The sequence below is a fragment of the Chrysemys picta genome, unplaced genomic scaffold (genome assembly GCF_011386835.1).
Source record: "Chrysemys picta bellii isolate R12L10 unplaced genomic scaffold, ASM1138683v2 scaf59, whole genome shotgun sequence".
In the NCBI taxonomy this organism is placed as follows: Eukaryota; Metazoa; Chordata; order Testudines; family Emydidae; genus Chrysemys; species Chrysemys picta.
The window spans coordinates 97,888-113,766 of NW_027052766.1; the positions used below are offsets into that span (position 1 = coordinate 97,888).

General features: G+C 46.9%; 1 long non-coding RNA gene across 1 annotated transcript; it reads left to right on the forward strand.

Annotated features, from left to right (window-relative positions):
• The first annotated feature begins 5,195 nt into the window (after window positions 1-5,195).
• On the forward strand, window positions 5,196-10,657 carry LOC135977882 (uncharacterized). Its single transcript, XR_010595323.1, has 2 exons — window positions 5,196-5,660; window positions 9,272-10,657. It is a non-coding gene; the product is annotated as an uncharacterized LOC135977882 (long non-coding RNA).
• The last annotated feature ends 5,222 nt before the right edge of the window (window positions 10,658-15,879 follow it).

Here is a 15,879-nt window from a genome sequence, read left to right on the forward strand (position 1 = left end):
AATAGTAAATATGGCAGGCGACCAGCTTGGCTAAACAGTGAAATCCTTGCTGATCTTAAATGCAAAAAAGAAGCTTACAAGAAGTGGAAGATTGGACAAATGACCAGGGAGGAGTATAAAAATATTGCTCAGGCATGCAGGAGTGAAATCAGGAAGGCCAAATCACACTTGGAGTTGCAGCTAGCAAGAGATGTTAAGAGTAACAAGAAGGGTTTCTTCAGGTATGTTAGCAACAAGAAGAAAGTCAAGGAAAGTGTGGGCCCCTTACTGAATGAGGGAGGCAACCTAGTGACTGAGGATGTGGAAAAAGCTAATGTACTCAATGCTTTTTTTGCCTCTGTCTTCACGAACAAGGTCAGCTCCCAGACTGCTGCACTGGGCAGCACAATATGGGGAGAAGGTGACCAGCCCTCTGTGGAGAAAGAAGTGGTTCGGGACTATTTAGAAAAACTGGACGTGCACAACTCCATGGGGCTGGATGCGCTGCATCCGAGGGTGCTAAAGGACTTGGCGGATGAGATTGCACAGCCATTAGCCATTATTTTTGAAAACTCATGGCGATCGAGGGAGGTCCCGGATGACTGGAAAAAGGCTAATGTAGTGCCCATCTTTAAAAAAGGGAAGGAGGAGGATCCGGGGAACTACAGGCCAGTCAGCCTCACCTCAGTCCCTGGAAAAATCATGGAGCAGGTCCTCAAGGAATCAATGATGAAACACTTAGAGGAGAGGAAAGTGATCAGGAACAGTCAGCATGGATTCACCAAGGGGAAGTCGTGCCTGACTAACCTAATTGCCTTCTATGATGAGATAACTGGCTCTGTGGATGAGGGGAAAGCAGTGGATGTGTTATTCCTTGACTTTAGCAAAGCTTTTGATACCTTGACTTTAGCAAAGCTTTTGATACGCTCTCCCACAGTATTCTTGCCAGTTAAAGAAGTATGGGATGGATGAATGGACTGTAAGGTGGATAGAAAGCTGGCTGGATCGTCGGGCTCAACGGGTAGTGATCAATGGCTCCATGTCTAGTTGGCAGCCGGTTTCAAGCGGAGTAGTGCCCCAAGGGTCGGTCCTGGGGCCGGTTTTGTTTAATATCTTTATTAATGATCTGGAGGATGGTGTTGACTGCACTCTCAGCAAGTTTGCAGATGACACTAAACTAGGAGGCGTGGTAGATACGCTAGAGGGTAGGGATCGGATACAGAGGGACCTAGACAAATTAGAGGATTGGGCCAAAAAAAACCTGATGAAGTTCAACAAGTACAAGTGCAGAGTCCTGCACTTAGGACGGAAGAATCCCATGCACTGCTACAGACTAGGGACCGAATGGCTAGGTAGCAGTTCTGCAGAAAAGGACCTAGGGGTCACAGTGGACGAGAAGCTGGATATGAGTCAACAGTGTGCTCTTGTTGCCAAGAAGGCTAACGGCATTTTGGGCTGTATAAGTAGGGGCATTGCCAGCAGATCGAGGAACGTGATCGTTCCCCTTTATTCGACATTGGTGAGGCCTCATCTGGAATACTGTGTCCAGTTTTGGGCCTGTGGAAGCAGAGAAAGAGCTCACAGGAAGGGGATGCAATGCATGACAGTTCGTTAGCAAGAGTTAGGCTAACTGTAACCCTAATAACGCGAGATTTGTAGAAGCGAGGAATGTGTGAGGCGGGTGAGAAAGAACTGTGTAAGAAGTCATTATGACCTGGTATAGATAAGGTGTAGAAGACCTTGTGTAGATAAGGTATAGAAAATATTGTATGTTGGCAAGAGTCAAAACAAGTGACGAAATGAGATATCAAGATGGCCTATGTATAAACAAAACGCAGCTGTCCCTCGTTATTTCTGTAATGAAAGGTATAAATGCTTGCTGTAATTAGTTTCCTGGGAGAGACCTGCTTAGCTCTCTCCCTCTGGGCAATTGTGAGAGTTAATAAAGCATCTGACTTGCTGTACCTAAACAAATAGTGAGAACTCTGTTTTTCTCCGACAGGCCCCACACTACAAGAAGGATGTGGAAAAATTGGAAAGAGTCCAGTGGAGAGCAACAAAAATGATTAGGGGTCTGGAGCACATGACTTATGAGGAGAGGCTGAGGGAACTGGGATTGTTTAGTCTCCAGAAGAGAAGAATGAGGGGGGATTTGATAGCAGCCTTCAACTACGTGAAGGGGGGTTCCAAAGAGGATGGAGCTCGGTTGTTCTCAGTGGTGGCAGATGACAGAACAAGGAGCCTTGGTCTCAAGTTGCAGTGGGGGAGGTCCAGGTTGGATATTAGGAAACACTATTTCACTAGGAGGGTGGTGAAGCACTGGAATGCGTTAACTAGGGAGGTGGTGGAGTCTCCTTCCTTGGAGGTTTTTAAGGCCCGGCTTGACAAAGCCCTGGCTGGGATGATTTAGTTGGGAATTGGTCCTGCTTTGAGGACGGGGTTGGAGTAGATGACCTCTTGAGGTCCCTTCCAACCCTGATATTCTATGATTCTATGATTCTATGAAAGTCACAGGGGTCTCTGATGTTTCCCTGGCCCTGCGCCCCTGTCCTGCCTGGCTGATGTCAGCATCTCTCTCTGAGGTTACCACCTCCCTAACACCTTTGACCAATAGGCTGAGGTCCTGAAAAGGCCTTTGTGATGTCACTGCCACACCCACCCATCCCCGGAAGTGCTAATGTCCTGCTGCTGGCCTGACACTTTGAAGGTTTGAGCTACTCTGTGTGGATCACCCCACTCAATGCGTCTTCATTCTAGGAAGCAAGCCGGCTAGACAGTAAAACATCACAGGCTGCTCCCAATACTACACTCAGTGTTTCCAAAATTTGTAGACTTTATGGCCACAAGAGACCTTTAGAGCATCTCATCTAAGCCCCTGCATATCATAGGCCTCCTGTATAGTACAATAGTTACTTTTTGGGCACACACATTCCAGAAAGGCATCTAGTCTTCATTCAATGACATCAAGAGATGGAGAATCCACCACTTTCCCTTTTAGTGAGTGCCAGGGGGCTCCATTTCCCCTTCCACTAGTTCCCCATTTACAGTGAGACAGAGCAGTACCTGCAGCAGGGAGCGGGAGTTGCTGATGGCCTCAGAGGCACAGCCCCTGCAGTGTCTCAGGAATCTGGCGCAAGTGCCGGATGATGCGGAGCTGGTGCATCACTTTTGGCCGTGACGTCCTCCTGCTGCAAGGGAACGAGAACCTGTCAGAGACTCAAACGCCCCGAGGAATCTGGAGGAATTAAGGGCACCTGGAACCAGCAGTATTTCCACCCAGCACCTGCCGACCACTGAGGGATAAATTCACCTCCTGAACCCCAGAATGGAGTCTTCTTGTCCTTTCTAGTAACCTCCAGTGCCAACCCTCCTCCTTGAAGGATGAGCTCCTGCTATCTCCCCCTCAGTGCCCTTGACAGCTGTTCCACCTCCAAACCACAGCTCAAGTTATTAGTACCTTTGGACACAGACTGGCTAACCTAGTGAGGAGGGCTTTAAACTAGGTTCGACGGGGACAGGTGAGCAAAGCCCACAGGTAAGTGGGGAACATGGAGACCGGGGAGATGGGTCAAAAACGAGAGGGAGTGTGGGCTATATTGTCAGAGAGAAAGGAGGGTCAGGACAAAACTGGGAGGAAAGATCAAACCAGTATCTTAGATGACTATATACAAATGCGAGAAGTATGGGGAATAAGCAGGAAGAACTGGAAGTGCTAATAAATAAATACAACTATGACATTGTTGGCATCACTGAAACTTGGTGGGATAATACACGTGATTGGAATGTTGGTGTGGATGGGTACAGCTTGCTCAGGAAGGATAGACAGGGGAAAAAGGGAGGAGGTGTTGCCTTGTATATTAAAAATGTACACACTTGGACTGAGGTAGAGATGGACATAGGAGACGGAAGTGTTGAGAGTCTCTGGGTTAGGCTAAAAGGGGTAAAAAACAAGGGAGATGTCATGCTAGGAGTCTACTACAGGCCACCTAACCAGGTGGAAGAGGTGGATGAGGCTTTTTTTAAGCAACTAACAAAATCATCCAAAGCCCAAGATTTGGTGGTGATGGGGGACTTCAACTATCCGGCTATATGTTGGGAAAATAACACAGCGGGGCACAGACTATCCAACAAATTCCTGGACTGCATTGGAGACAACTTTTTATTTCAGAAGGTTGAAAAAGCTACTGGGGGGAAGCTGTTCTAGACTTGATTTTAACAAATAGGGAGGAACTCGTTGAGAATTTGAAAGTAGAAGGCAGCCTGGGTGAAAGTGATCATGAAATCATAGAGTTTGCAATTCTAAGGAAGGGTAGAAGGGAGAACAGCAAAATAGAGACAATGGATTTCAGGAAGGCAGATTTTGGTAAGCTCAGAGAGCTGATAGGTAAGGTCCCATGGGAATCAAGACTGAGGGGAAAAACAACTGAGGAGAGTTGGCAGTTTTTCAAAGGGACACTATTAAGGGCCCAAAAGCAAGCTATTCCGCTGGTTAGGAAAGATAGAAAATGTGGCAAAAGACCACCTTGGCTTAACCATGAGATCTTGCATGATCTAAAAAATAAAAAGGAGTCATATAAAAAATGGAAACTGGGACAGATTACAAAGGATGAATATAGGCAAACAACACAGGAATGCAGGGGCAAGATTAGAAAGGCAAAGGCACAAAATGAGCTCAAACTAGCTACGGGAATAAAGGGAAACAAGAAGACTTTTTATCAATACATTAGAAGCAAGAGGAAGACCAAAGACAGGGTAGGCCCACTGCTTAGTGAAGAGGGAGAAACAGTAACAGGAAACTTGGAAATGGCGTGTTGGGGTCCACTAGGCATAGCTACCAGGTAACTCGGGAGAGTGGAAGGCCACAAGTGCCGATGAAGCTCTTTTGCTCTGGGCCTATCTGAACCCCCAAACTCCATCTTGGGAACTCTCACCTACTTCTATGCTAACTGTTTACATGCTCTGAAGTAGGCTGAAGCAGAAATGTAATGTCAGCTTTTTAGCAGATGGCTGCAGTTTCACTCACACTAGCAGAAATAATAGAGATAAGAAGCGGGGTAGTTAGTTTGCAGGCGTCTAACTCAAGGTCGCAAAGACTGAGAAAGTTTTCTCACAAGCTTATGTAGAGCTTATTGTAACAGTTGTCTGGAAGGGAGGGGTAAGGGGGAACAGCCAAACAAAGAGATGTATGTAAACAGTTTGGAGTATAAAAGGTAAAAGTTGTTTGTATTTGTTGCACTGGATTTGAGACATGATGGTCTTCTAGTGCCATTTCAGAGCTCTGAAATAAACTTGGCTTGCTTTCTCCCCTCGGTGTCTTTATTGGTGCCAAGCACACCGGGCGACGGACCATTGTTGTCCCCTCGAGCCCTTTAGGGCAGGCAACAGTTTTGGCGTCCCTGGGTGGGCTCGAGGCTGAAATTTAGCCTTGCCCGGATCCCTCCTGGTGGCCGACGGATTACAGCAACGACCGACGCCCAGCGCGCACCGGTGACTTCATCGGGGGCCTCGGCGGAGACGTGGTTTGCTCGACCCCGGAGGGCACAACGGTGCAACGCACACAGACAGTGGAGAAGCAGCTGCGGGCGACGGTGAGGAACCGGTCCCGTTGATAGGGCGACGGTGGGGAACCGGTCCCGTTGATAGGGCGACGGTGACGGTGCAGAACCGGACCCTTGGATAAGGTAGGAACAGTCCAGTGGGGACTTGTCTGTTGTGACCTGGGGACGCCCAGAGTCTGCCTGTTATGACCTGGGGACGCCCAGAGTCTCCCTTGGTATGGGGCAGGGACAGAGTACAGCCGGCAGGGTACAGTGTACACCTTTAGAATGCATTCTGGTGAACTGGAAGGTGTTTGGATCTGATCAGTTGATTAAAAGTAAATTGAAAAGGTTCTGTACAGTTGATTGGCCTCAGTACCAGCTAGAGTGCCAAGAAAGGTGGCCACCGGAAGGATCACTTAATTACAACACGATCCTTCAATTGCTTTTGTTTTGTCAGAGAACCGGTAAATGGAATGAACATCTCTATGCGTATACGTTTATGGTGTTAAGAAATAGGACTGATATTTTGCTCAAGTGCTATTTGACTCCGACAGGCTCGGTAGTAACGGCTGCTAAACCCCCGAACCCTCCCACTGTTGTAATGCCAGAATCGGTGTCCCCTTCGGCTCCTCCACCCCCACAGGCTTTAGAGAGTACCCCCCCGCCCGTGGGATTGTATCCGTTGATTACTGAGAGTGTGGTAGCCCGTCCGGGAACTCAGGAACGGCCAGCACAGATAGTATCTGTCTACTCGCATGTACCTTTTAACCCTGTACATCTAGCTGCTTTTAAGGCAGAGGCAGGAGAATTTTCAACGAATCCAAGCAAGTTCATTTCTATCTTTGAAGGATGTCTAGCTAGTCATAAGCCTGACTGGGATGATTGTAATATACTTATGAGAACCCTGTTGTCTGAAGTGGAGCGGAATCAGGTTATAGCTAAGGCTAAGGATGAAGACAGAGAAGGCATTTAAGGTTTAAAGGGAAAGCTATTGGACACCAGAGGTTGTACAGAGTGGAATCCTCAGAAGTGAGTGTGCTCGTCCTGGTTTGTTGCTTCAAAGCTCTGCACAGAAGTTATGTTACGGGAAAGATGTATGATGGCAATGAGTATGTGTTAATGGTTGGAGAAGAGGTGTATGAGTGAAGAGCGGAAGGTTCCTTTGGAAGTTAGAAGAAGCCGAGAAAGGGAGAAGGAAAGAGAACAGAATGAGTTAACTGAGAGGAAAATACAGCTAGCAGGCCATCCAAGGACAGTGTTCACAGCCAAGACTTGGCTGACAACCAAGAGAAAGGGGGGCCTGAATGTGCCCAAGCAACTGTGAGATCTGCAAGGCATAAGGAAGACAAACGAAGGGTTAAAAAGCAGCTTTGTTGGACAGTATGGGCTCAAGGATTTAAAAATTCCCCCACTCTGTTTGGACAGGCTTTGGCCAGAGACTTGGAGGAGTGGGATAATTCAGACAGAGCCCTCCTGCTGCAATATGTAGATGACTTGTTGATTGCTGCTGTGGGTCTAATCCCTTGTCTCAGAGCTACTGTGAGTCTCCTAAACTTTATTGGACTGCAAGGATACAGGGTATCTCAAAGCAAAGCCCAAATTGCTCTTTCAGAGGTTCAATATCTGGGATTTCACATCAGGCAGGGAGAGAGACAGCTCTCAAACGAAAGGAAGGAGGCTATCTGCCAAGTTCCCATCCCCAGCAACCGTAAACGGCTTAGGGCATTCCTGGGCATGGCAGGTTTTTGCAGAATATGGATTCCAGAGTTTGGACTGTGGGCTAAACCTCTGTATGAATGTGTTAAGGGAGCGGATCATGACCCCTTTCACTGGTCCCCAGAAGCGGACAGGGCATTTAAAATCTTGAAAAGGAAGCTAATGGAAGCTCCAGCCCTGGGTTTGCCCGATATATCTAAGCCGTTCCAACTGTATGTGCATGAACGAAAAGGGGTAGCTTTGGGAATGCTTACCCAGCTATTAGGTGCCTGGAAACGTCCTGTGGCATACTTTTCTAAACAACTGGATCAAGTTTCAAAGGGATGGCCAGCCTGTTTGAGGGCGGTCGCAGCTACTGCTCTAGTGCTTGGGGAAGCTGAGAAACTGACACTGGGAGGAACTGTGCAAGTGTATGTTCCCCATATGGTCCAAGCCTTGCTGGACACTAAGGGTGGTCTTTGGCTCACACAGGCTCGGGTTGCTCGGTACCAGGCGAAGCTGTTAGAGAATCCTGAAGTCACCCTGCAGACCTGTCCCTCCCTTAATCCAGCTACCCTGCTACCAGAGACAGAAAAGCAGGAACATGACTGTCTAGAAATCATAGATGTTCAGTATTCTAGCCGCCCAGATCTAAAAGATCAGCCACTCCCAAATGCTGACTTGGAATGGTATACAGATGGAAGTAGTACTGTTGTGGATGGGCAAAGGAGGGCTGGTTATGCTATTGTGTCTCTTCATGATACCGTGGAAGCTGAGAGTTTACCGGCAGGAACATCTGCCCAGCTTGCTGAACTAGTGGCCCTGACTCGTGCACTCGAGCTGGCAAAAGACAAACGGGTTAATATCTTTACTGACTCAAAGTATGCTTTTGGGGTATTGCATGCTCACGCTGGTTTGTGGAAACAAAGGGGAATGCTAACAGCCCAAGGCTCTCCTGTCAAGCATGGGGCTCAAATTCTCCGGCTTTTAGAAGCGGTACAACTCCCCTCAGCAGTAGCAGTGGTACATTGCAAAGCCCATCAAAGGGAAGATTAAGATGTAACCAAGGGCAATGCCAGAGCAGACAGGGAAGCCAAGCGTGCTGCTACCCTGAAATCAGCAACTGAGGAGAATGCCCAAATGCATGCCCTCATCCCATCAGTGGGTGAGCTTGCAGCCCCTCAGTACTCCCAAGAGGACAGAAACCTGGCTGACAGTCTCGGTCTCCAGGAAAAAGAGGGATGGCTTTATTCCACAGAGGGAAAAATCCTCCTGCCCAAGGGCTTGATTCGACCAGTGTTGCAGAAACTGCATCAGACCACACACGCAGGCAGAGAGGCTCTTACCCAGCTCATGAATAAATATTTTCTAACCTCCGGACTTAAACCCCTAGCATCACAGGTACAAGCTGAATGTTTAAGCTGCCAAAAGAATAACCCTCGACCAGGAGTAGCAGTGCCACCAGCCACCCTGTAACCTACCCCAGGCCCAGGATTGGTGTGGCAAATAGACTTTACTGAGTTTCCCAGGACCCAAGGGTACAGGTACCTTCTCGTCTTAGTGGATCGATTCAGCGGATGGCCTAAGGCCTTCCCATGTCGCAACAACACTGCCAAGACAGTGGCTCTTAAGTTTGTCAAGGAAATCATTCCTCGCTTCGGCCTTCCTCAGTGGATGGAATCTGATAATGGAACACACTTCACATCTCAAATTGTTCAAAAGATATCAAGTGCTCTGCAAATCCCCTGGAAGCTCCACACACCCTGGCGACCACAAGCCAGTGGAGTAGTGGAACGCACAAATCAGACACTCAAGCGACACCTCTCAAAGGTCTGTCAGGAGGCCTCTCTTAAGTGGCCTGATGCCTTGCCCCTTGTGTTACTTCGCATTCGTGCTCTCCCTAAGGGTAGGATAGGGCTTAGTCCCTTCGAGATTATGTTTGGAAGAGCATGGCCTATGAATGGTACCCCAGTTCTGGCAGGGGAATGGGAAATGGGGTGTGGTTTCTTGTCTCAGTACATGTGCTCTCTGTCTGCTGTTCTTTCTTCTCTTCACAGGTATACCAAAGATTCACAGCCTCTTCTGCTGGATACTCCGGTCCACTCCCTGCAGCCTGGTGACTCCGTTCTCGTGCGAACCTGGAAGGACGAGCCTCTCCAAGAGAAGTGGAAGGGACCCCACACCGTCCTGCTTGTCACCCATACAGCGGCAAAGGTCGAAGGACACAAGAACTGGATTCATCACTCCCGACTGAAAGCAGTGCCCGCTCCTAAACAGTGGACTGTCCAGCCTGCGGAGAAGACTGCTAACGACGATTTGGGACTTAAGCTGTTATTCAAAAGACAGTAAGGGTCGCTGGGAATGCGTTGTGATCTTTCTGAACAGTCACAGCATACTCCCCGCGAGAACCCTGAGCATTGGTTTTATTTTCTCACAGAAGGCCGACCTGGCCTATGTATTTGGTCTTGTTATTTTTTTGACTTGTTTAAGTGTCAATAATTCTTCTTATCTTCTGGGCATTTGGGTTGTTGTAATTGTATGTGCCCTTATTGGAGAAGAGTGTTGTACCTATGTCCCAGAGTTTTCACAGGACATTAACAAGCACATCTTGTCAGCTGAACGGGCCTTTAACCAGTGGAAGGCCCAGGAAGGGGAACCCACTATTTTGGATTCCCTTTGGGGTTGGATACCTGGTTTAGGGGAACTAGGGGATATAGGGGAAAACATTGTTCGCATCTTGTTCACAGGTGTGGTGATATGTTTTGTTCTTGTTCTTTTGCTCATTTGCTGTAAAGTGCTCATACGTAAGATTTGTACCTCCCATACCCCAGAAGTTCCCTTATACCCTCTCATTGATAATCCTGATTGCATGGAGCTTAATCGCATTCTGTCTTTAGAGTATGAGAAAACTCTGACAAAGGTTTGTTGAGTGTTCTCAAAGGAGGGATTGTTGGGGTCCACTAGGCATAGCTACCAGGTAACTCGGGAGAGTGGAAGGCCACAAGTGCCGATGAAGCTCTTTTGCTCTGGGCCTATCTGAACCCCCAAACTCCATCTTGGGAACTCTCACCTACTTCTATGCTAACTGTTTACATGCTCTGAAGTAGGCTGAAGCAGAAATGTAATGTCAGCTTTTTAGCAGATGGCTGCAGTTTCACTCACACTAGCAGAAATAATAGAGATAAGAAGCGGGGTAGTTAGTTTGCAGGCGTCTAACTCAAGGTCGCAAAGACTGAGAAAGTTTTCTCACAAGCTTATGTAGAGCTTATTGTAACAGTTGTCTGGAAGGGAGGGGTAAGGGGGAACAGCCAAACAAAGAGATGTATGTAAACAGTTTGGAGTATAAAAGGTAAAAGTTGTTTGTATTTGTTGCACTGGATTTGAGACATGATGGTCTCCTAGTGCCATTTCAGAGCTCTGAAATAAACTTGGCTTGCTTTCTCCCCTCGGTGTCTTTATTGGTGCCAAGCACACCGGGCGACGGACCATTGTTGTCCCCTCGAGCCCTTTAGGGCAGGCAACAGGCGGAGATGCTTAATGACTTCTTTGTTTCGGTCTTCACCGAGAAGTCTGAAGGAATGCCTAACATAGTGAATGCTAATGGGAAGGGGGTAGGTTTAGCAGATAAAATAAAAAAAGAACAAGTTAAAAATCACTTAGAAAAGTTAGATGCCTGCAAGTCACCCGGGCCTGATGAAATGCATCCTAGAATACTCAAGGAGCTAATAGAGGAGGTATCTGAGCCTCTAGCTATTATCTTTGGAAAATCATGGGAGACGGGAGAGATTCCAGAAGACTGGAAAAGGGCAAATATAGTGCCCATCTATAAAAAGGGAAATAAAAACAACCCAGGAAACTACAGACCCCAGTGAGTTTAACTTCTGTGCCAGGGAAGATAATGGAGCAAGTAATTAAGGAAATCATCTGCAAACACTTGGAAGGTGGTAAGGTGATAGGGAACAGCCAGCATGGATTTGTGAAGAACAAATCATGTCAAACCAATCTGATAGCTTTCTTTGATAGGATAACGAGCCTTGTGGATAAGGGTGAGGCTGTGGATGTGGTATACCTAGACTTTAGTAAGGCATTTGATACGGTCTCGCATGATATTCTCATTGATAAACTAGGCAAATACAATTTAGATGGGGCTACTATAAGGTGGGTGCATAACTGGCTGGATAACCGTACTCAGAGAGTTGTTATTAATAGTTCCCAATCCTGCTGGAAAGCCATAACGAGTGGGGTATCGCAGGGGTCTGTTTTGGGACCGGCGCTGTTCAATATCTTCATCAACGACTTAGATATTGGCATAGAAAGTACGCTTATTAAGTTTGCGGATGATACCAAACTGGGAGGGATTGCAACTGCTTTGGAGGACAGGGTCATAATTCAAAATGATCTGGACAAATTGGAGAAATGGTCTGAGTTAAACAGGATGAAGTTTAACAAAGACAAATGCAAAGTGCTCCACTTAGGAAGGAACAATCAGTTTCACACATACAGAATGGGAAGAGACTGTCTAGGAAGGAGTACGGCAGAAAGGGATCTAGGGGTTATAGTGGACCACAAGCTAAATATGAGTCAACAGTGTGATGCTGTTGCAAAAAAAGCAAACCTGATTCTGGGATGTATTAACAGGTGTGTTGTGAGCAAGACACGAGAAGTCATTCTTCCGCTCTACTCTGCTCTGGTTAGGCCTCAGCTGGAGTATTGTGTCCAGTTCTGGGCACCGCATTTTAAAAAAGATGTGGAGAAATTGGAAAGGGTCCAGAGAAGAGCAACAAGAATGATTAAAGGTCTTGAGAACATGACCTATGAAGGAAGGCTGAAAGAATTGGCTTTGTTTAGTTTGGAAAAGAGAAGACTGAGAGGAGACATGATAGCAGTTTTCAGGTATTTAAAAGGGTGTCATCAGGAGAAGGGAGAAAACTTGTTCACCTTAGCCTCTAAGGATAGAACCAGAAGCAATGGGTTTAAAGTGCAGCAAGGGAGGTCTAGGTTGGACATTAGGAAAAAGTTCCTAACTGTCAGGGTGGTTAAACACTGGAATAAATTGCCGAGGGAGGTTGTGGAATCTCCATCTCTTGAGATATTTAAGAGTAGGTTAGATAAATGTCTATCAGGGATGGTATTTGGTCTCATAGACTCATAGACTTTAAGGTCAGAAGGGACCATTATGATCATCTGGTCTGACCCCCTGCATGCTGCAGGCCACAAGACCCTTCCCTGGACTGTGCCGTTGAAGTCCCCAATCCTGTGTTTTAGTGACTTCAATCGGCAGGGACCCTCCTGCTAGTGATCCCTGCCCCATGCTGCGGAGGAAGGCGAAAAACCTCCAGCGGCTCATCAATCTACCCTGGAGGAAAATTCCTTCCCGACCCCAAATATGGCGATCAGTAATACCCCGAGCATGTAGGCAAGAGTCTCTAGCCTGACCCTTGTTTGCCATTATGCTATTTACGTACCATTGCTTGGTTTTCCTCGGCTACTATGTTTTACCATTAAACCATTCCCTCCATAAACTTATCCAACTTAATCTTAAAACCAGACAGGTCCGTTGCCCCCACCGTTTCCCTCGGAAGGCCGTTCCAATATTTCACCCCTCTGACGGTCAGAAACCTTCGTCTGATTTCAAGCCTGAACTTCCCCACGGCCAGTTTATATCCATTGGTTCTCGTGTCCACATTAGTACCCTAAGCTGAAATAATTCCTCTCCCTCCCTTGTATTTATCCCTCTGATATATTTAAAGATAGCAATCATATCCCCCCTCAGCCTTCGTTTTGTCAGACTAAACAACCCGAGCTCCTCTAATCTCTTTTCATACGACAGGTTTTCCATTCCTCTGATCATCCTAGTCGCCCTTCTCTGCACCCGTTCCAATTTGAGTTCATCTTTTTTAAACATGGGAGACCAGAACTACACACAGTACTCCAAATGAGGTCTCACCAGCGCCGTATACAACGGAAGCAGGACCTCCTTATCCCTACTAGATATACCTCGCCTAATACATCCCAAGACCGCATTGGCTTTTTTCACAGCCACGTCACATTGTCGACTCATAGTCATCCTGCGGTCTACAAGGACCCCTAGGTCCTTCTCCTCTTCCGTTACTTCTAACCAATGCGTCCCCATCTTGTAACTAAAATTGTTATTAGTCATCCCCAAGTGCATCACCTTACACTTTTCACTATTAAATTTCATCTTATTTCTGACACTCTAATTCACAAGCTCATTCAAGTCTCCCTGCAGAATATCCCTATCCTCCTCCGAATTTGCAACTCCTCCCACCTTCGTATCATCCGCAAACTTTATCAGCCCACTCTTGCAATCGGTTCCGAGGTCAGTTATAAATAGATTAAATAAAATGGGTCCCAAAACCGAACCTTGAGGCACTCCACTAGTAACCTCCCTCCAACCCGACAGTTCACCCTTTAATACGACCCGCTGCATTCTCCCCATTAACCAATTCTTTATCCACCTCTGGATTTTCATATCGATCCCCATGTTTTCCAGTTTAACCAATAATTCCTCATGGGGTACAGTATCAAACGCTTTACTGAAATCCAGGTATATTAGGTCCACCGCATTTCCCTTATCTAATAAGTCCGTTACATGGTCCTGCCATGCGGGCAGGGGACTGGACTCGATGACCTCTCGAGGTCCCTCCCAGTCCTAGAATCTATGAATGTATGAAAAAAACACTGTTCTCCACCCCCACCCAGGTTGGCCAGGGAGGCGGCTCTAGCAGGGGGGGCAGGAGGGATTCTGGCAGCAGCGAAGTGGGTTGCGGGGAAGTTGAGATCTTGACCCAAGTCATCCCAGACACTAATGCTAAGCCACAGGATGGCAGCATCTAGTGTCAGTGGAGTCCAAACACTATTTCAACCCCACAGTTTTCGATGAACTTCCCACAAGGAGAGGTAATGAGCACCCCCAACAACACACACACACACACACACCACTCCTGGTGGTGGGAGGGGAACAGGAGAAAGGACAAAAGAAGTAAGAGATGAAGAGAAAGGAAGGCGGGATGGAGGAAAAGGTAAAACAAAAAGGACAAACCCTAATGTCCCCAGTGATTCTACGGCACAAAATCCAAGGGATGGAATAAAATTCTGCCATCTTAAACTACTGTTTTCCATGCCTAGAATTCAGCTGGCACCACGTGGATCAGACTGAGCAGCTGCCAAAACCTCTTGGAGGCTCTTACCTTCTAAACAGGGACGTCTGTTTTCTAGTAAAATCAGTAAAAGGAAAGGAGAAAACTCGAAAGAGGCTCCTGCACGCACTCACGTACGTGAACCCTAATACTCTCTCAGTCCTCAAAGAAAGACCCCGAGAAGGAGACTTGCTGAAGCAAAGCCACAGGGTCTCTGAGGTTTCCCTGGCCCTGTGCTCCTGTCCTGCCAGGCTGATGTCAGCATCTCTCTCTGAGGTCACCACCTCCCTAACACATTTGACCAATAAGCTGACATCCTGCAAAAGGCCTTTGTGATGTCACTGCCACACCCAACCAAACCCTCAAGTGCTAATGTCCTGCTGCTGGCCTGACACTTTGAAGGTTTGAGGTTGTCATAACTATAAAGGGAAGGGTAACAGCTGTCCTGTGTACAGTACTATAAAATCCTCCTGGCCAGAGACTCCAAAATCCTTTTCCCTCTAAAGGGTTAAGAAGCTCAGGTAACCTGGCTGGCATCTGACCTAAAGGACCAATAAGGGGACAAGATACTTTCAAATCTTGGGGAGGGGAAGGCTTTTGTTTGTGTTCTTTGTTTGTGTGGGTGTTCGCCCTCGGGACTGAGAGGGACCAGACATCAATCCAGGTTCTCCACATCTTTCTAAACAAGTCTCTCCTATTTCAAACAAGGCGTGTTAGTTTTCCTTTGTTTTCTCAACTTGTAAATGTACCTTTTCCTAGAGTGTTTATCTTTGTTTGCTGTACTTTGAACCTAAGACTAGAGGGGAGTCCTCTGAGCTCTTTAAGTTTGATTACCCTGTAAGGTTAATTTCCATACTGATTTTACAGAGATGATTTTTACCTTTTTCTTTAATTAAAAGCCTTATTTTTAAGAACCTGATTGATTTTTCCTTGTTTTAAGATCCAAGGAGTTTGGATCTTGATTCACCAGGAGTTGGTGGGAGGAAGGAGGGGAATGGTTAATTTCTCCTTCTTTTAGATCCAAGGGGGTTGGATCTGTATTCACCAGAAGTTGGTGGGAGGAAGGAGGGGGGATGGTTTATTTCTCCTTGTTTTAAGATCCAAGGGGTTTGGATCTGTATTCCCCAGGGAATTGGTGAAAGGTTTCTCAAGGCTACCCAGGGGAGGAAATTAGCCTTGGGATGGTGGTTAAGCTTAGAAGTTTTCATGCAGGCCCCTACATTTGTACCCTAAACTTCAAAGTGGGGATACAGCCTTGACACAGGTACTCTCTGTGGATCACCCCACTCAATGCGTCTTCATTCTAGGAAGCAAGCCGGCTAGACAGTAAAACATCAGACGCTGCTCCCAATACTACACTGTGTTTCCAAAATTAGTAGACTTTATGGCCACAAGAGACCTTTACAGCATCTCATCTAAGCCCCTGCATATCATAGGCCTCCTGTATAGTACAATAGTTACTTTTTGGGCACACACATTCCAGAAAGGCATCTAGTCTTCATTCA